The sequence below is a fragment of the Drosophila melanogaster genome, chromosome 3R (assembly GCF_000001215.4).
Source record: "Drosophila melanogaster chromosome 3R".
NCBI lineage: Eukaryota > Metazoa > Arthropoda > Insecta > Diptera > Drosophilidae > Drosophila > Drosophila melanogaster.
The window spans coordinates 16,115,637-16,137,823 of NT_033777.3; the positions used below are offsets into that span (position 1 = coordinate 16,115,637).

The window sequence follows — 22,187 nt, forward strand, 5'->3', positions numbered from 1 at the left end:
TAAATTCTTCCTCCAAATGCAGACAATAGCAACTGTTACCCGAGATCTTCCGTATGCGATCTTAAGTTTTCCATCACTTCTTGAATAGGGTGGTCTGGTCCCCCCACTCAAGCGCCACTTTCTTTGGGACCTTTTAGATTGATCTTGAATTCAGACGGGTTTCTCCAGTTTCTTTTGTCTTACGCAAGCGATATTCATTTTGTGGCTCCGGGAAAGCTATTGATTCATTGGGAAGACCCAAGATCTATTGACTGCCCGCCTTGTAGAGCATTTCTCCGGACGGCCACAGCCCAAGCCATAAATTCTGCACACAGTTCGGTTTGGCTTAGTTTTTTTTTTTTTATTGTTTTTTGTGTTTGTATCATTCTGTTTCTGTTTCTGTCTTATTTATTTGGTGAGTAAAACGCGACTCGGTTTGGGAATGCAGTTCGCTGCCGACGCGGACGCCGCCGTCGACTTCGACGTCAGCGCCTTCTCCACTTGACTTTAAGTTGAAATGCGTCCGATCAATGGCGATCGAGTTAGTTTTGTTAAGATCTCGTCCAGGCGAAGAGTTAAGTGCAGCCGGCCGGTACTCGAACTCGTACTCGTATATCTCGGCAGCATCTCCACCCAGTACGAAGATATATCTGAGTCAGTTCAGTTCTACGTGTGCGTGTGTGCGAAGGATCCCAAGCAGGATGCGAATGTCGCGATCGCTAACGGTTCTCCAGCGGCTCTTTTAGCCACGTTCGGGTCTTTCTGTCTTCGCTCAAAGGCCTGTAAGTCCGCAAGTCTGGATGTCTGGATGTCTGGATGTCTGGAAGTGTGCTAATGTGATAAGCCGCTTTAACCGCAAACTGCCTTTGGCTGCCACTCTCAGCCTCAGCTTGGAGTTCACTCTGGGCCAACTTTGGCGGCCCCACCTGGCGATCAGATTTTTGGTATGTATTTGGATGCCAGCTCTGCGGTTCTTCAGTTTGCAAAGCTGCAATCAATCATAGTTTTCGGTTAGGTGTTTCATACATATATGCAAATCTATTCTTTTGAGGCTACAAAAGTTCTATTATAACATTTTGGCATACAAAAAAGAGGAACCAATTTCGTCATGATAGGTGCTTAGTTTCACTTATAAAAGAGTTCATACTTAAGGTTTATGTTTGCTGAAATAAAAGAGTGATTATCCCTGAGAATGCTGTATGTGAATTGTAGGCATATAATTCATTCCTCGAAAAATACGTAATTACAGGGCAGTTGCTTCCGTTCGGAATGTCTTTCGCCTGCTGCTTTTATGGGAAGTTTGGCCATGCACTTCGGGTATCTGCAGTCACCACCATCGTCACTCACATTTCTGGCGACCCCGTGACAGTGTTGATGTACCATTCTATCCTATCCTATCCGATCCCATCCCATACTTTCGCGGTACGCATATTTAAAGCCCGATATCAATCTTTCGCCGGAATGAGCAATGACACTTAATGGCATTTCGTTCCTCCGGCTTCCCGTCCCGGCCAAAGTTCCAGCTCCAACTTTTATGGCCAACTTCCCCGTGCACGGTGCATGGCGCAGGTTTCAGGCCTCAGCCAAGACAGCCACGACATTGCCTTGTTAAGTGTTAACGTTAAGTGCCTTGTTACTTAATTCGCCTCTCTTTTATCTCCTCGTACATTTTTACCCGCTCTAATTCCATGTGTGAGAGCGCGGGGGGTGGGCAGTGGCATTGCCGCTGTGGCAGCAAAAAAACAAAAGCATCAAAAGCAACAAAAAATGCTCTTACTCTGCGATGATCTTAAAATGTACCCTTTCTACGGGTATAATTACCAATCGGCTGGCAGTGCAATTTTAAAATGCAAAAACCATCTCCAACACGTTGGGCCATCTTCAAACATTTTGAAGTGTTTTCACAAAATCAGAAAACCAAAAATTTTCTTTTCATCAATGATATTATGTGAGTAAATAAAGGTATATATCAAATATATATACAAGTGTCAAAAATATCAACAAGGGTTCACATGTTGGTTGAAGTATCTTCCGCTTCGGCTACCCAATTTGAGTAGATTCGCAAAGTCGCACTGAGTGCCAGAGAAGATCTGCACCATTATCACACGCGACATTAAGTGCAGCCATAATGTAAGCGAGCATTTTCTTTAATTTACAGTTAATTGAGTCTTACGGGGTAATTATGCAAGAAGCCGGATTCGTTTTCCATCCCCACCGCTCTCTTAATTGTGGCCATCCCCATATCACTGTCCCTGTCCTCGGGCAGTTAGTTGGCAAGCGTAAATCAATCAAAGTGTTTTAGTTTGGGCCTTAATTAAGGCTTGCGGGGTCATTAAGCCTCGTTGCGTGCGAGTCCATTGGCAGTGGAGGACACCCTACACCGTCCTTCATCCTTACCCCTTTGCTCTCTGTGAGGCAAAAGGGGCGGTCGCAGGTGTCCGGCCACAAACCCACTTGTTGCGCCAGCACCTCTCGTTGAGGGGAATCTGCACCACCGCCAGCAGCAGCGGCGCAAACAAATTGCACTGATGCGATAAGCCCAGCTCCACTGACAATAAACGAGTGCCCAATCAATCTTGGACGGGCGGCCGCGGAAGCCACACGCAAACGTGCTGCTGCCCAGCGACAGTGGGGCCTCGAGAAGGAGGATCTTAAAAGGGATTTGATAGAACAGGTGAAGTTAGATAGGGAATGTAAATGTTTGTCCCAGGGGAATCTCACTGAAGAATCAGAACTATTTTTATTACTCATACGCAGCGTTGGCTAATCCTACTTCCTATTTTGTGTATTTTGTTGAGTAATTGGGAATCCAACTAGTTTAATTAATTTTTTTTTTAATTAGCTAGTAGTTCAAAGTAATTCTTATTCTTTTATATGATCATCAAATATTTCTTACAACCGATCAATAATAATTTGAGCAATCAGTGATCCTTCCCGATCGTTCTCACTGTGCCGCAGGTGAAGTGCGTCGAGATCTGTGGATGGCAGAGGCTCCCGGCGACTTGGGCGTTGCAGCGGTAACCGCTGGCTTCCTTTCCTCAGCCGCAATCGAAGCTGCGGCAAGTGTCTGTGGAACCGTTAGCAGTCATTAGCAATGGAATCAATTGGCGGCCCATATCCAAGTGGCCAGTGGTTAGCCGTAATAAAGGTGGCTAGGGTGGTGGATGCAGCTAGATAAAGCCACTGGCACACAGGAAGTTCAAACCGATAGTGTTAGCTGTCCATTGATGGATGATTTTATATACGATTTGATTTGCAAACCACTGCCTTCTTCCACTTTGCGGTAGGAAACCAAGATGAAAATGTCGGAATGTTTTCAATGCGATGCGGTATAAGTTGCCTTGTCAGCAGTTTTTACTACTTTTACATTCGACATTAGTAACACCTTTTTCTTATTACAAATACATTTACCATTAGGCACCTTACATAGGAGGCTTCTTTGAAACCCTTGCATCTAATCAGATCTTATACCTATCTGCGTTATATGGCGTTGTATCCTTCAGGCCCTCATTATCTCCGATCGGCAGCTTCTATCAACCTTTCTGCTGTTCCATTTTGCCATAGTTCCCCTCCTCCTAAGAGGGCTGCGCCCCATCTCCGATTACCCAAGCTAATACCCACACAGAGCGAGATCCACTTGGCACTTAGCTATCATTCCATTCCGCACTCTCACTCCAGGGGCAATCAGGTAGCTCGTTTTGGTAGCTCAGGCTCCTCTACGAACGCTGATTATCTTCAGGAGCGGCTGGAGGAGCACTCAAAATCTTTGCCTAGAACTGGGGAAATGATTTGGCAAACGAATTGAGCTGAAAGGAAATTGCGTGCAATAAAATATAGATATGTTTGGGTACCGACTATCAGCCGTTGATCATCAGAAGGAATGGAGAGCACCAGGTACACGTAAAAGTATTGGCATACGCTCGGCTCATCTTGGCCAAATTGGTAGCCACGACTATGACATACCCTAGTAGAGGTAACTTCGGGACAAATATTTTAAATGCTTCTGTAACAACAAATGATTCCCAAAACAGCGCTTTCTCTTGTGTATATATATACATGGAGTCAATAATTGTGCAAACAATTTATTTTTATATGCATGCTAGTACAAGGTATTAGATTTTTCGATACCGCCCAACTACCGTCTTTCTTGTTTTCTTTTCTGTGCTGGCAAATGACTCAATAGTAGCTGCTGGTGGAACTAGTTCTGTTGCACGCACTCGTCACGAATCTAATGTAATTCTCAATTACGAAACGAGTTATGCCACAAATTAACCGGGGAGAGAGATGGCGATAGAATTTGCGCGACTGGGAGTGCTTGGCTAACTGGACTTTGTGGCCAAAAGTCCATGCTAACAAGCTGGCCGCCAGTAATTCGCAACCGAAACCGAGCCAGAAAAGGGCGTCAACATTGGGGCGCCACCCCAAATTAGGAGCACCTGTTTGTGGCAGCAAGGGGGATTGGGGGCGGGGGGTAGGCAACTGAGAATGGGGCACAGACAAAGGTGTTTCGCTGTTATTAATTAACAACAATTCGATTTGTGGCCACACTTCGGGGCACAACCCAACTGGCCGGCCATATGCAACTGGTCCAAGACGCGACTTGGACTTGGTTGGCCTGGCCTGGTCGCTCGTGTGGTGGTCAACCAGGCACCAAACTGCAAACAGCAAACACGTTTCCGCGGAACGAGTTCGAGTGGCGATCCGCGATCCGCGATCCATGGAGCAACATGCCTCCAGACCCGTTCCACCCTTTATGTTCTTCACCGCAACGACGATGAGGAAGCATCCGTTAAACTGCGCTGTGGGCCATTGTCCAACTTAGCCCGCTTAGCATTGGGTCAACCGCGAGTGGTTTTCGCTGGGAAATGGGACCACGCATGGCCCAGACAAAATACAACGGACCATGTAACATGGACCACAGACTGCTGCGAACCACTAAAGTCCACGGCGAGTCCACTCGACAAGTGGCGACACCGATACGGACGCGATCCTAAATCTGAGTCTGTGGCTTATTTGAATAGAGGTGTTGCTGCCTCCGCTGATGGCCGTTGTTAAGAGGCTCTCATGACAGGTGTCTCTCCAGAAACCGTTTTACTTATTTTTTTTTTTTTTTGTGTCCCAACGGTTGGGTTTTCTGGGATTGAGGTCTTGCCATCATCCGGCATAGACTCCTTCCTTCGCATCTTCTCGTCGCAGACTTATTTTATTATTTTTCCTGTTGCCTTTGGCCAAATTGCCTGGCTAATAAAAATAGATGCCAGCCGCAGCGGCAAATGAAGTTGTTGCCATTGCCAAGTTAGTTGGGATGCGACTGTGTTCACGTTTTACTGAGAAGCAAGTTGCATTTCAAGGGACTTCTTGGAAAAGTTATTCATGCCTTTGAAGATTAGGAAGTTTAAAGAATTTAGTTTTTTCCTTATATAATTAAAGGGAATTTCACTATGAAATATTAAGTGCAGACTTACAATATTGCACTCAGTTCTGTTCTATTAAGCTTGTATTTCATTGATCTGCAAAATCTTTATTCGGAGACAAGTTATAGTACCAGCCAAAATATTTAATCTCATTTTGCAACCCCTAGAATATCCGAAATATGCGAAACAGGAAACGGGTGATCAAGTAAATTGGCCTGCATCCACTTTTCCGAAAGGCATTCGCCCGATGACCAAATCACCTGGCCAAACCCAGCCCCATTTGGACAATGGTACCACTGGCGAGTGTTGAATTTCACTCGGCTAATTGCCCAGAGTGGCGTTGAGTGATGGGACCAACATGGATATGCGGCCATATATTCATACCTGTGTTTATGGCAGCTCCCTGGCGTAGATCCGAGCTGGAGGCGCCTCCAGACATCAGAAGCGGGCCCAGGAGAGTTCAGGAGTTGGCTGTGTTAATGGGTTGCGAGGCTGTAAACTTGCATACGGCTGCGCCACTTAATTTGGAGTAATGGCCTTGCGTTTGGAGATGGCGTTCGGTATTGGGAGCGGGCCATGTAAGAGGGGGCTTTGATCAGCAGCGGATGCTTCTGACGATGGGAATTGGATTTGGGTGAGCCATCGCATTGGATCTTTCCTCACTGACCATAAATTCTGTAAATTCAAAGCGCGAAGGAATGCCAGTGGCCAATTATTAGAGAATGTCAGCTTGTCGCTGATATCTTGGCCATGTTTGTATTGACGATCTCAACTCTTGGCTTCAACCGAGCGACAGAGAGAGAACGCTCCACTTATCGCTGCCTCATATCTAATATAGACAAGCAAACAGGTTCCCCACTTGCAGTTCAATCACGTCCGTCTTGAGCAGTTTGCCTCAGTCTCAAGTTCCCAGCATCTCAACATCCCAACATCCCAGCATCCCAACATCCCAACATCCCAACGTCCCAGCATCCCAGTTCGAATCCCAGTGCTGGACTCTCTTCTATTTCTTTTTTAATTGCTGCACTGCATCTGCCGGTTGGTCGGTTGGTTACTTGCTGGGCAAAACGTTTGACAAATGCCAATGCCAACAATTACACGAGCAGCGATATCTCATGGATGCAACTGTGATTTGAACTCATTACGCTGCCCCGCCGCCATCCACATCCCCAACATCATTATCACCACCATCATCATTATGAGCGGCAAAGGAGATGGCAATGAAGATGTTTACGGGCAGCAGGTTTTTCCGTGGCAAAAACATCTCTTCCCTGGCCCAAAACATCTTCATCTGGCTCACAGTTGACCTTGTGCCACTTGAAGTGGCCGGCTGGCGACCCAGACACAAGTGAAAACAAAATCCCTATTCAAATCGCTCCCTCCATAAACCTAGTACCCGTATCCAAGTTGGACTCCCGCCCATACTCCTGCCTCGCTTCCCTCACCCGAAAAGTGGCTTGGCCCGAACCTGAACTTGAAGTGCGGAACCAGATGCATGTAAGTAACGGTCCTGCGGCAGATGCCGCGTCTGCCTCGTGAGAAATCAAACTGTAAAGTGCGACGCGGTCTCTGACTCCATCTCCAGCTTTAGCCTCATACAGCCCCATGGCCTAAACAGGTTGCAGTGGTCGTATACCATTTTCGGTTTGTTGCGCTTCCTCACACATGCAACTGCAGCATTCGTTGCATCGGCCTCCAAGTTGCATAGGCGGTTGGCTTTCCTCCATGTGCCTTTTGCCTGGCATTAGCCCAAAACCAATTGCACAATTTGTAACAGCTTTTGACGCTTGCTGCCCTGCCTCCTGCCCGTGCCACCTGCGCCGTGACATCATCCGATTTTCCTTCAGCCGGGAGCTGCGAAATGCAACTGCTACTGCAACAGACTGCAGCCGACTGCCGGACCACGCCCTATCAATCCCTTCTAAACCCATTTCCACTGGCCTGCTCCTGCTTCTGCTCCGATTGTGATGTGTCACCTTTGGGAATGGTGGGTGTTGTTTGGGCTGCTTTTTGTGGCACGTGGAATGCGGTTCTGGACGTGTGCATACTTTCTTCAAGAAGAAGCCTTTTGGGAGCGACGTTCTCTACAATCAACTCTAATAACACTCGTTCAATTTAATTCAGTAGCTCAACTTTAGAGGATGGCCAAGAGATAAAAAAGACCAATAAACAACAATGAAACTTATATTTGCAAGCTTTTCCAAATTGCAGTAACAAGTTTGCAAATGTGAATATAAATTCTAAACCTTTCCCATTTTAAGCCTTTTACCTAGTACTTGCTTTGATCAATAAACCTTTGCAAGCTGCTTCATGAAACTTTCCAGAGCTCTTTTATCTCAAATCTAAAAATATTTAATTGCGTGCTTGGAATTTCTCAGTGCGTGTACAACCTTCAATCAGCTCTATCATCAATCTAAATGTGTTGATATACACTTCTTTGAGGACGGGAATTTTACATGCAGATCCTCTTAAGTACTTCTAATTACCTCTAATAGAAATTAAATATGTAAAATTACGGGCTTAAGATACGAAGCTATCTGATCAAAATTACAACTAGCCTTCTCAACCCCATCAAGTTCAGTGTGTTACCCATTAGAGGAATATGTTTGAAATTCGCGAGGTATCCCTTGGGTACATTTAAAGGTAATGCCTGCCCAAGTATCCCTTTGCCTGGCTGTTAACTTTCAATCAACTCTATCATCAGTCATCAGCTGCCCCACCCTCCTCCGGTCGAAAACTGGGCGTTCACCCAATTGCACCGACGTTCTCCCTCAACTGGAGCTGGGTTCTCGATTCTCGATTCTTGGGGATCGGGATCCCATCCGGCTTCACACCTTTCGCGCTGGCCACCACACACCTGTAATTTACACCCAACTCAACTCCTGTTTACGGATCGCGACGAAGACAATTTGTAGGACCCTCTGGGGCCGGTCCAGTCCGGACGGGGCCAACTGATTCGGGCAAACTGATTGCGATTTCTAACTGCAACACACGCTGCAATAATTTCGTAATTTCTCACTCACTTAATTTAGCACAATTAATCTCAATTTCAGCTGTCAACCGGAGTAGGAACCTGGCAGAGTGTTTTTCCACATCGCTCCACTTCAGGTTGGATCTGGTTGGGGCGCACGCATGACGTTGCGGGCCAGTGGGAAGATTCCCATAAATATTGGACTGCCGTTAGAAATTCATGTGTAATTTGTCACCTGAAATTAATCTGCGTCCAACACAAGTCCGCCATCCCGAGTGTTGGGTGATTTGTTTGCGACTCTTCCCGCTCCGACACCCAAATTCAAACGCATGCCAAAGCGCTGACTGCTGACTGCTGACTCCGTCTCTTCCCTGACATGACCTGGCTTTAATCTACCCCATCAATCTGTTTCGGAACGGTCTCAGCACTCCGTGCCATTCGCTGGGACCATCACTGTTTATTATATCATCATAACACCAACTGTTTACTGACTGTGACCGTCTGCCTCCGTCTAAGAGTTCACCAGGAGAGTCACTGCCCCGACGGTTATACTTAGGCAGACCGGCCTCCGTTCTTGGGGTTTAGCGCACGGCATGGTGGCTACGAGGAGAGGTGGGCTTATCAAAACTAGAACAACGTGAATGGCAATTAATAGACCTTCTGTTGAATATTAATCACAGGTTGGCTAGCTCGGGTAGGAAATATTTGCGTAAGATCATTCTGTGATGTTTATAGCATAACCTTTGCTTCGTGGAGCATTTATGGTTTTCTATATAATTAAAAGCATGCCCACGAAAGCATGATTAGTTGTCTAGACCATATATCGTTTTATTCAAATGGCTTAAAATTTTAGATTAATTCTTGAAAGGCGCTATTTGTTTTATTTTATTCTTTTGTGTCTTAGATTTTAATATTTAACATTGTAGCCTTGTAGATAGCGCATACAATATTCTATTTCTTGCGTAATAATTTTGGCTTCCTGTTGTCATGCCCATTTTGATGATGTCTATTCCCCCGCGTTGCCACACATTTTGGGCTTTTTGTATTCTTTTCGGAAATTAGACAATGTTTAGGGTTACATTTGTGAGTGCTTTCAATTTAATTTGCCTCCAGAGTTTGCTAGCATTTTATTGTTGTTATTGTTCTTTTCATTGTTGCTACTGCTACCGCTGGTTTTCCACATGGTATGTATTATTATTTTTTGCCACATTTTGCGGTTTTCGGTTTATGTTTTCAACATTTCTCTGCTGCGGTTTAACAAATTTTCTGGAGATGTGGCTTGGCCTGGCCTGGGTCTTGTCTTGGCTTGGGTCTCAGTCTTGTCTCTCCATACAGGTTCTCCCTGTCTCTGTTGCGCTGGCAGTTTTTCTCTTGGGCTGCCGTACACTTGCTTAGATATAGATATGGTCTTGAAACGTTAGCAAACTCGCACACACACCGGAGGGGGGTCGCTGGCAGTGGCTAGGTGGGTTCGTTTCGTTTGCAGCGAGCCTCTACATTTCGAGCTCCAGCTCCAGCTATAGCTTCAGTTTCAGCTTCAGCTCCAGCTCCAGTCCCGGCTCCATCCCATGTCCATCTCCATTCCGTCCACATTTATGGCAGTTGGCAGCCACAGCCATAGCCGCAGCCAAAGCCGCAGCCCCAGCAAGGTGTTATTTTCATTTCTAGGTTACTGACCCATGTCACATGTGTGTGCGGAAAATTCAATATTGCTGTGAAAAATACTTACACAACTATTAAATAAAGACATGGCCAAGACGGCCAAGAGACGGTGGTAGCAATGGGGCTTAGTGCCCAGCTGCCTGGCTTGTACTTAATAATTACGCTCATTTCATGCATGCAATGTTTGGATTCTTAGGAATCGACCGCCCACCATGTCCTACCCTTCGTAGCCCTATCGCACCGTAGATTGGTGGCTTTTCCAGCTGGAAATGAAAGAAAAATTCTTCGTCAGCTGCCGTTGGCAGTTCTTGCTTTTGGCTTAATTAATTACCGCATTCCATCGTCTTTAGCCATCGCGCCAGCCAACTACAGCTCCGCTTCTCTCTTTTTGCGGAACCCGAACGAAAGACTTAAGGCACAAACTCGCCTCGCTTTCCACTTCCTACTCGATAATCGATTGAGTTCGTACATGTCATTTGCAGCGCTTTTGTGGCATTGTTGACAGCACAAAACGATTCCAAATGAAAATGACATGATGTGCACGCCAAGATCGGGCTTAACCGGAGCATACTCTTCTATCGACTGAAGAGGAGTGGAGTGAGGCCTCATTGGCATGACAAATTACGACCCATTAATCTTGACACTGACTTTCACTTTGAACCAGCCCAGACCCAAAGCCCGTAGTTCACACACGGATCACGAGATCTTCAGCGGGTCCATATTATGCAAATGTCAATCAGAGAATCGTTGACAGGATCCTAAACACCAAGGTCTACACTAACAATAAGCTAAATGTGACTTAAAAATTGTTACTTAACAAAATGCTGATTATAAAATTTGTAATTCTAAAATTTACAGATTAAAATGTTAATTTTTTTCGGAGCAGAGCTAGAATTTTTTTTGGGTACACTCTTTGAAATTCGTTAAGATTAGCAAGCTTTTTCTTTTAATGTAACCCAAACTTACTTTGTCTGCAACCATGGGAGCCGGCATAATTGGCAAATATATTGGCAGCATTTTGTTTCATTGTGTTACCCATTTAAATTAACGATTCGAGGTTTGATTCACGTGTAAACGATTAATCAATTCCCAAGCAGAGAGTCCGACTCCAACTGGCTCCGATCCTTCCACCTGCCCCCTTACCACTGGTAAACACCTCTTCGCCAGTCGAAGAGTGCCACTTGCTGCGTTTGGTTCGCTAGCCGCGGGGTTGAGGAGCTGGATAAATGGGTCAGTAAGGTGGAATTCGATTTTCGGCTTACATCGAACGCTTAGAGCCAAATTAAATATTGGTAAAAAAAAGATGTCATGGGGAGTTTTTATGGCAGAATTGAGATATTTTAGTTTCGGGCTAAATTGGCAGACCCATAACAGTTGGAATTATAAAATGGAAAAAATGTGGGTAGAAGAAAAGAGCGTTAAACCAGACCCATTAAACCGGATAGGCTAAATTAGCGGTCAATTTTAGAATAAAAGATAAAAATGCATGACTTTTTTGCTTAGTTATTTATAGAAATCAGTAGAAAATTTTTAAATTATGCTTTTAATTGTCAAACTAATGGGTAAGCGACAAATTGTTCAATTTAAAAAACTTGGGCCCCTTTATTATTTTTCCAATAACTCGTTGTTACCCCTTATTTACAACTTCATTCCCAGCTGATTTATGATCGTTAAGCGAAGACAGTGTTAAATGATCTGGGCTAAATCGATCACTGAGTAATTCAGTAGTAAGAACTCAGCAATTGGCATGGATCCTCGATCTCAAGTCGTCGACGATCAACGATCAGTGTTGAGATTTCTGTCATTGAACTGCTCTGCTGTGTTGGAATCCATTGGAAGATCTATTTATCAGCGCGCAGTCAGCCATGAATGAATGTTTCTCTTCATTTGGCCAAGATCAGCGTTCGAGAACCCAACGACGTTCGTTGAACTGCACTAAACCGATCAGCAGACCATTTACAATGTTCGAGTGTTAATTTTTCAAGCCGGTTAGCCATAAGAGATTATAGGCAATTTCAGATAAATTTGCTAAGAATTGGCGAGCGCCGTCATGCAAATCGTTATTCTTTCCAGAAATCTGGAGTGATCAATGATCTGTGCAAAAACGTAAACGTAGGCTTTTTAGATATGTGATTACTAGTTACCCCATTTTGTAAAAGGTTGCGAATAATTTATGTTTGACTTTTATTTCAAGAAAGTAAGCTCAAACTCTTCTCTAAGATTTCGCAAGATAGCCATCGGCCTAACAGTAATAATAGTATATATGTACATGGGCGATTTCTCCCATTTAAAATCCGTTTTAAATGCTGACTGTATTTACATATGTGCTCCTTTGAACACTCATTTAAATGTGAAATGACAGCTGACCCACGACTGGCTATAATAATTCCCCCTGTGCTACCAGTATTTCAGCATCCCGGCGTGAATTGAACTGAATCATCGGTTCGACCGCTCTTGGCATCCCCCATAAAAACGTCAACAATAGGCTGCACTCAGTGTTATGTAACAGTTATACTGATAACTCATAAAAAATCCCAACAAATGAGAGGCGAAAAATCTTTAACACTGACCCACTTTCAAAAGTCGGTGAGTCAATAAAGAAACCGCACACGGGTCGAAAATAAAAGAGCTTGCGCTAATACGCAGATTAAATAATCGCCGATCCATGAATCACCCCAGAAGGTGAGGGTGTGCTTTTCAGGGTGGGGGGTGCCAGTCCAGTGACAAAGTCTGGGAATGGGCGGGAAAGTGGCCAAAAGCATTCGTGCCAAATTTATGGCCAAATGTGTATGTGCGCACGGCTGTTTGTTTACCAGCAAGCCTGGGGGGTCGAGGTCGCCGCAGCGGTAAACATTTGTGCACTTATCAATTTGCCAGGCAAAGAGCTCGCAATCAGCTGTTCAAACGAAAGACTTAAGGCACAAACTTGCCCGTCATAAATCTCTCTTCGGCGCTGAAGTCTGCGGTTCTCTGTCTTCGGCTCTCTTCTTTCCATCACTCTTCGAGCGTGCTTTTCTCTGGGCACCTGGCGCAGTTTTATGCGCTGGCTGATGCTTTGCCGGCCGCAGTTTGGTTTTCACAGCGCTCGAGTGCGGTTCAGATCGGTTTCCGATTCGGATTCGGTTTCGATTTCGCTGTTTGCTGTTCGCTTTTCGGTTCGCACACTTGCAGCTCCATTCTATATGGGAAAAAAAACACAAGAAGAAATTCACGAAAAGGTGCCTAATTTTGTTACACACTTTAACATTCAGCCCAGCGGCTAGAAACCCACAAAAAAAAAGATCAAGGCGAAAAAAATAGAAATAAAATAATAAGAAGTAACCGAAACCGACAAGACATTTCAATCAATCAAAAAGACGCAAAACCTAATCGAAATTGTTAATCGAAAATTACACAAAATGGAAGAAACTGTTAAGAAATAAAGCCACAAGACCGAGCCGCCGAAAAGTGAGAGTTTTCCTCGTTCGTGCCCATGTTCGAGGTAATTTTGCCGTAGTTTCTTCATCTTGGGCTCCCTCTTCTCGATGCTTAAACAAACTTGCGACTCAATCACGACTAATTGCGCATGCGAGGCCGCTTTGTGCGTATTTAAAGCGCCGCCTCGACAACTTATGCCTCACATATGCATACTCCTCGTATATTACAAAACCGGAGCTCCACAATCTGCTTAATATGCGTGTCACGTTGCCGGCCATCAAGTTCAAATTGCATTCGCTGTCAACGCATTGCAGCTGTGGCAGCAGCATTTTCTGCTTGCGGCACGCGTTGAGATTTTGAAATTAACACCCTGAGGGGCGCACAAACTGGAGCACTCGGGCTGCTAATTAAGAAATAAAGCCTTATCGGGCGCAGCAAATGCTGACAGCAGGATAACAGAGCTAGACAGGATAATGAACTCCGGAGCTGCCAGTCGATAACTTTTGGCAGGCGACATGAGCACTAATTAGTCGCAGGCCCCTGCTAAATGCAAACTGCAATTGCCGCTCAACTTGGCACTTGTTGGCCAAAACAAAAACAAAAAAAAAAATAAAAAAAAGAAAACAACTGAGACAAAAATCACGAACTGAGAACAACGAAAAACGCTTCGCTTTTCAGCTATAGCTATTGCTGCAACTTCAGCTTCAGCTGCAAATGCAAAGTGAGTTAATGCCGCGGCAGCCAGTTTTTCCTGCTCCCGACACTGTCAAATGCCAACTCGCGGGCTGGGCGACTTGCTCGTGAGGCATTTAACTGCCAAGCTAATGCACTCACTCACAGATAGTCACCAACACAGGCACACGCGCTGCCAGCCGGTCAGGGATCTAATACAAGTGCAGTTAATTAATTTCTTTGTTGTTCTCTACGGTAAATCATGCCGTGTGTGCTGGCTCTTTGCTTCCTCGGGAGAATTTTCGCACAGAGAGTACAAGTATGTGCCATACGGAAAAAACATGTATGAAGGGCTTTCAGATATTCCCATTATCTAAAAAGAAAGTTCATATAACAGAATACGTTTCATTGAATTCTGTAGTAATTAATTTAATTAATTTCGATCTAAAACTCCTTTTACTCCTTTTAAAAGTTCCTGACAGAACTTTATCTACAAAAAAAAAATTGTTTTACTGCTGAAATATTCATTCACGTCATAGTGATTAACTAAAAGCTCTGCAGTCAAATCAATATATGATCAGTATATGATGTTCCATATATCTCAGTTATATTGTATTATATATAATATAAGATATGAACCTTAAAAACACCAATTCGATCCCATTTCTCGTTGTGTAGCGAAGGCAGAAGAACTCCGATCAGAGCACTGCTTACTTCCCACTGTTTATTGAAGACTTCTACACCGCCAAAGCTGGTGCCGTGGATTTTCCACCAGGGACTCCACACCAAAGTCTTTGACTTTGTCTTTTGTTGCAGCTACTTGAACTGCATTTGCATATAAATTAGTTTTGATAGCGTTCCACGGAGTCGCCAGTACCAGAAGCAGCAGCAGTTTGATGTTTGTTCTGCAAATGCGTTGCGAAAAATCAACTTGTGGCTGCAACTGCCTAACGGGATTCATTAAGTGAAGTACAACACAGCAGCCGCTGCAAATGTGGAAAATAGAGTGGGGATCGGAGGGAAATCTCAAGCGATAAGTCGGCAATAAAAATTGGCACCACTTTGGCACAATTAAGGCAAGGGGATGGGGCAACAAAAGATCGGGTGGCCAAGAGCTAACTAGCCAGCAGCGTTGCTAAGGCACTGCACCAGTTAATTGTTGGCCGTTGACAACTTCCACTCGTCGTCGTCTTCGTGCCACAAGGAAGCATACCATTAAGCGGCAAAGAAGTGCAAATTCACATTTAATGAGCACCCGGGCAGGGGACGGGGGGCGAGAAGAAGGGGTAAGGGGGCAGGAAGCTGCGGCTTCAGTCAGCTGAAAGTGATTCCTGTGGTCGGCTGCAAGTGCGATTGCCACAGAGAAAAGATAAACAAGGGAAATAAGTGGTAAACAGCAAATTATTACTTTAAAGAAATTTAATACCATAAAAACTATTCAGCATCTTGGCCATAACCTTTTTTACAGTTTAATTTTTTCTAAGGCTCCATTCACTTGCAAATTATAAAGATAAAATCAACATACATGATGCACCTTTTTAAAAAGAAATATCAATAATTTAAATAAAATGGAAGGGTGTAGAATAAATGATTAGAGAATTATTTTTAACTAGTCCTTTAGAGGTTAGATTCTGGGACTATTATATTTTGGGATTACCTTTATTCGGAATTTTAAACTACACAATGATTTATTTAACTATAAATTCTAGCTTACTACAAAAACATACTTAAGCATAATGCACCATTCGGTTTAGATGCGTCTTTTATTGCTCTTTGTATATTTCCAACATTTTACCCAAATGAATCGAGTTTGCTTTTTATGGGGCTTTTATATCGACTAATTTTCTCAGAGAAAACACAATTCGTTAGCCCAATTACAAGTGTGATAATGTTCCTCTCACCCAGTTAAGCATCTTTGCATTTAAAGACCGTCAATTGGGAGGGTAGCCCCTTTGGTTGGAGCTTTCGAATCAGAGATCCAAAATTATAAACACGAAACATTAATTCGTTAAATCGTCGTCGACGCTTTCAACTGTCACTTTTGAGTGGTCCGCGAATGTAAAATGCAATTTCCATTTCCATAACGCCTCATAACTCAAGATAGCCATCAATTTTGGGTCTTTGGCTAACTTGGCTACTTGGCTGCTTGGCCGCTTGGCTAACTGGCCGAGTGGCAGCCTGAGCAGCTCCAACCTGATCCACGGAGCGGACTCCCCACGATCCGATCGGCCAGCTGATATGCATCAATTTTTGGCAATTCCGATCGGCTACCAGCGAATCGAATGCAAATAGGGTCCGCCGAGCGGATCGAAGCGTTTTTGGCCTAATCACATGGCTGTCGAGGGCTTTTTTGCATAAATTTCGGCTGGCCAAGAGTGAAGCCGAAAAACGATGCTAGGCTGGGCTGGGTGATTTCTAATTCGATGATCGTTGGCCCATTTTCATTAACAGCTCCACTTCTGTTTTGTTTTGCAGCCCACAATACATACGCCCACGACTGAAGAAAGGCAGTGAAATAAAAAGAAATCAACCGAAACAAAAGTGAAAAACAATAAAGGCCACGGAAAATCACGGTGCAATAAAAGCTTAACTCAATACCAAGAGAAAAAATATTTTCAATTCGAGACGTCGCTATAAAGAAAACAAATAAAGCTCGAAAAAAAATAAAGGCCTCAGTAACAATTAATTAAGAGTGTGGTGCAGCTATAACAATAACAAAAAACTAGCTCACATGTATTTACAAAAGAGTTTTACGACTTCGCAGTGAAATGCAAATCAATTAAACATCATATTTATTGTTAAAACAAAAAGAAAAAAGGAACAACAAGTTAAAAACGAAAAGAAATTTTCGTTACAATTTGATTTGCCATTACCCGAGGATTTGATGTGTTTTATTGACCATGAAAACGATGGAAAGTCCGCGACTCTAAAAAATACATATTTAAAAATAATTAACGAGAATTCCCCAACTTGTGCGTGCAATTATTTCGAATGAAAGCAAGAAGAGTTCAATCGTAAATGGAAAAACTGCCAAGTGAAAAAAATGGCAAGGAGTGAAAATCAAATTTAAAAATCCATCAAAAAGTTTGCCGTTCTACAAAGATAATTAAACATTTAACCGACTCTTAAAGCAAGGCGTAAACTTTACAATCGCAGCCAAATAGCAAATAGCCGAAACTGAACTGAAAGACTAGTAAGTTTAAGTATTTATTATCTTTATTGTCCAAGCTTTCACCTATGTAGCACCAACAAATTTCACGATGCTTTTCGCAGATAACTTGAGTTTAGCCCGAAAACATCGCATATAACACCGAAATTAAAAAAAGAAAAAAATCAAAGCCCCTCCAAAAAAATCTCTTTTCACGGTTCTCATCCCAGACTAATATTTTTAATGATCCCATACATTTTAGCAAGTCTCTTAATTAGTAAATCGCCCGTTAGGTCAGATGCCTAATTTACAAAATATTCTTGTCGCTTGAGAACTTCCTAAATATTATGTATTTACCACGAAATGAACATCAGCATTTGCTTAATAATTCCCCAAATTAGTTTGCACCTTCGGCAGGTGCAATTTTCCCCACTAATTTAAGTGTGCTGTTGGCCCCGCTCAATTCGCCCAGCCATTCTAATTTCGCAACACTCGGTTACCCCATCGAGAGACTTGTCTGTAAATCAGCGTCTGCCGGATTGCATGCGGTTATCCGACGGAGTGGAGTGTTATAAAATCAGCAGTCAATCCCCAGTCGATGTCGTCTTCCAGCCCGACTGGATTGTGTCAACCTCGGGGCTGTCTTTTGCCACAGCGTGTGTCGTTTTATTAGCGAAAGTCATCGAGCAGAATAATTGTTGCAATGTGGACGTCTTCCCTCCGGTTCCATCCATGTGCCATGTGCCATGTGCCTTGTGCCATATGCCATATACCAATACGACTTCCATCCTATAAGATACCATACCTTACAATCCCATCACCATCATGCGGCAATCAAAGCGAGCGCTCATAAAGCGCAATTCACTTGCGCGTAAAACCAAATTTGTCCTCCTGCTCTTAACCAATTTCGGTGTCTCTGGGCCTTTTGGCCCACCAATTGCAGTGTTGGCAAGCGGCAGTCAGCAAACTGTGACCGTCTTTCGGATGCCTACGGCGGTTATATAATTTTCCGAACCCATTATTCCATTTGTACAACTTGAGGCGAAAAATTATTTAAATGCGTCAAAAATTTCTGTCGCTTTGGGAAATGGTGAAATAATATCAGTGCGATAGTATAATTTCTGACTATTACTGTGATTGGGAAAGACCTTGGTCTCTAGGGGGGAAGTTATACAACAAAAGTGCAGTGCCCTTGGGCATCACTCAGTTAAATTGATTGTTTGCTTTTCACATTTACTATTTTTGGTTATTTGAATATTAAGCTATTACAGGTCCCTAAGTCATACTCTATCATAAGAAGTAGAATTCATTTGTTAAATTTTATATTTCATTAAATTAAATGAAAATGTCGTCCTTGTCGTTCACATTCTAACCACTTTTAAATGTCATGTTTAAGTAGTACTTAAATGTAACATAAAGCAATTGTAACGCTACAAGTTACAGCATAGAAAGAAATGTATTATGTAAGCCAAGAAATTCCCACTAAAAAACAAAGACTGCAAAGAATGACTTTGAGTGTAATCAGGGTCATGAGGGGGGCTTGCTTTAAAGGAATTATCTAAGTAGCTTCATTGTTACTCCATAAAAGTCGTTTGCAGTCAATCAATAAATGAGAACAATAGAATCTTGACCAGGTTTGGGTCACATAAAAACACACATCAGTCAGTTATTATCCATTAAGGTGATTTTATGACATCAACACAGATACAAGATACAATTTACAGCTATAAGCCGCAATCAAAGTCTAGACGACGAATGCAATCGCTGAATTAATCATTGGCCAACAGAGAGCCTCCGAATGAGTGGCCAAAGTGGCAAGTGAATGAATGAATGAATGAACGAACGGCCTGTGATTATGAATGGCCAACACAGATGTATAATTATTTCTGCATTAATTGCGAACACAGCAATTAACACTCTTGACACTCATTTTGCCGAGCCGAAGACCCTGTTAAAATGAGTTTCTGGAGGTGTGAATGGGCATGAATCCATCGGTTCAATTGATGGGGCAATGTGGCACTCCTTCTCGGCCACCGACCATTCTATTTTCGCCACTTTTCTTTTCTAACTTTCTGCAGCTCATCTGCCCGGAGGCCCTCTTGGCAGCCACTCGAGTTGTCCGCGAATGGGACAAGTGAATGCTGATTGACCCACTGGATGGGTACGATCCCATGGCCATGGGATCTCTACTATCCGCTGCGGGCATGCTCAAAAGTGATGGCAACGTGCACTTCATGCAAATTAACGATAAGACAGGCGGTGTCTATCCCTTGCAGTAACAGCACTTAGGGACATTTACTTCGAGCTCTTTTCACTTTCAATCTGTCAAATTGTCACACACCAAACTAAAAGTGGCAAAAAGTGATTGCCCCTGCACGACTTTGGCTCAAACATTTTTGCCTGGCATTTTTTCGGGCCGAAAGTGTTACGCTTGCGATGCAGAGACTGTTACTTTTCGAAACTCTGATTTTTTTGCCGCGATTGAGGCCCTCATTTATGGTCAATTCGGAGCGTTACGGTTACGCACGTGTTGCCGTAACTTCCTCAAGGGACTGCGACTGGAACTGGGCCCGATCATGATCGTGAACGAAATGAGGTCTTTCAATTTACCAATCCATTCAACTGGCGGACCCTGAGCGACCGTTATGAAATCGAAAATGAAGCCATTTAGAATAGGTGCTGGGAGAAAAGCCAACTGGAAATGAAAACCGAATTAATTATGCCGCAGAATGGAAAATAAATTACGAGAAGTCACTTTAGAACCCGACCTTAAAAGCTGCCCCGTCATGCGGCTATAGCCTGGCCAAGACAAAGTAAATGTTTGGACAATACCCAGCCAGCTCACCCCTTTTATGTGTTTCTTTGGCAGCGGGAAAGCCCATGCCCATGATGCCCATGCCCACAAAGCGAAGAAAAGGAGGGAAAACAAACAAACAAACAACAAACCGACAACAATAACAGCTGGGGGCCCTCGGGGCAACTAAACTCTGCGGTCAGTCAGAGGTGCAAGTGCAGCAGCGAGTGGAGTTGCATAGCACTTGACCATGCCCACTGGCCATTGGTGGCCACCAACCGCTGCCCGACTGGCTGACCATTGGCCATTAGCCGCGTGAGGTTAATAAACCAGGGGAATCCAACCAAGCCCACTCTCGAGGTGATTTATGTTTGTGGCCCAGTCTCGGAAACTTAACAGGTTGGAAACGTGTTGCTTTAATTTCGGACCGACATACAGATCGGCATTCAGACCGGCAAAAGCCGAAACTGATGCCCCAGGCCAATGACACGCCGGAGGATGCGTTACACATTGCGTATGCGTAATGCGCCAACAGGCTGCAAACGCAATTAATTAGCGCTCGCATTTGATTTCAATCAGCGAACGGGCGCCAGGCTGTAACAGTCGCTCCATAAAGTTTACTGACGAGCTCGAAAAAGGAAAGTTGGGGAATAAACAGCATCCTGAGCTGAGGTATTTATTACTTGCAAACGAAATAACTTAAAGCTAAATGGGAAGAAATAAAGAGAAAATGTGAAAAGATTTAACAACTCAATAAGAAAATGCCAGGTACTGGATCTATGCATTATACGTTTCAAATTAAATCACAATTTCATCAATGAAGCCATTAGGCTCTGTGATGTGCCTTGTGTCAAATGTGTAAAAGACTCGTAAAATTTAACAACATTACTCTCTCAACTTAATGACCTAGGTGAATAATTGATTTTATTTGGGATAAAAGTGATGTCATGCATCACGGAATCCCTGTTAAATTATAACTGCATTTTTGAGTCATACATTATTCATCAAGAACTTTGCCTTGGCTCGTAAAACGGTTTCTGGCCATTAATCCCTATATCAAATGGCTGTCATTTTATCATGCCCGATTATAGAGCTCCATATTTCCTACAGCTATTCTCAGTTATAACGAGATTTTAAACACTTCTTTCAATTTACTGCAGTGCTTCCGCTGTTCAAGACTCGTTTCGCTTAGCTTTTTTGATTTTCACATTGATAAGCGGTCGACTCAGGTGCAACGACTTTTCCCCCTCACTGTTCTAAGTACTCATATCGTTCCCAACTCAGATTCCCCATCGTAAGTGGTAAGGCAGTCGTCGTAGCATCGAGCGACCGCCTCCAGGTATGGATGGCATGGATTTCACATGGCCGGCCACTCAAAAATTGTGTTTGCGTTACGCGCAGTGATTATAACAAGCTTCGAGCCCCCTCTTCACTTTTTCTCGCTCACCAGGCCTCTTTCACTATCTCAAAAGATGCCGCCAGCCCAGCTTCATCTGGGCTGTATTGTCTCTTGCCCCCTGCAAAAGAAACCCTTCTACATACACACAAAAAATTAGTGTTAAAGAATGTTTGTTAGTTTCTCGTAAGCCTTTTGATCAGAAAACAAATCTATATGCAAAGTAACTATTTTCCAGTGTACCATTTACCTGCGCATCTGGCTGCTTAAGTCGCTTGTGGCTAGTGCAATCCAGTTGTTTATCTTTTTCATTAAGCTGGGCGGCCTGTCATCTGTGCCGTCGCCTGTCGATTGACAAAACGCCTACCGGGTAAGCGTCTTCCTCATCCTCCAGAGCTGATAGCAGATACCACTTGCTGGAGCTGGAGAAGAAGCTGGGAGCTGGAAGCTGGTAGCTAGGGGCTGTCCAGATGCCGATGCCCCCGGACGGGAGTGCTCTTAACTAAACGAACTGAGACTTTCCTCACTTTACCACACGCCAATAGAAGTGGAAAAGGGCAGGGGGCGGCGGAACTTAAGTGACTGACGCAAATTGCGCAATTGTTATTACAATTACTCTTTTCTACTAAGTCGGCTGCTGCAAGCCCAGCTTTGAGTTCAAGTCAGCTACTCAGCACGTACTTGCACTTAGCGAAAAAGATTGGAGACTCTTTGAAGACAGTGTTGAAGTAGGG

At 43.8% G+C, this 22,187-nt stretch overlaps 1 protein-coding gene across 2 annotated transcripts in view; it reads left to right on the forward strand.

The window, feature by feature from the left end:
- The first annotated feature begins 524 nt into the window (after window positions 1-524).
- Sb (Stubble) overlaps window positions 525-22,187 on the forward strand; it is a 29,124-nt gene continuing 7,461 nt past the window's right edge. The window contains exons 1-2 of one of the 2 annotated variants that reach the window (NM_001300426.1): window positions 525-923; window positions 16,591-17,308. The gene's annotated coding sequence lies outside the window, so the exon portion shown is untranslated. Of the gene's footprint in view, window positions 924-13,089; window positions 13,245-16,590; window positions 17,309-22,187 lie in introns of those variants that run through there. The other variant, NM_057361.4, reaches the window with a different exon arrangement.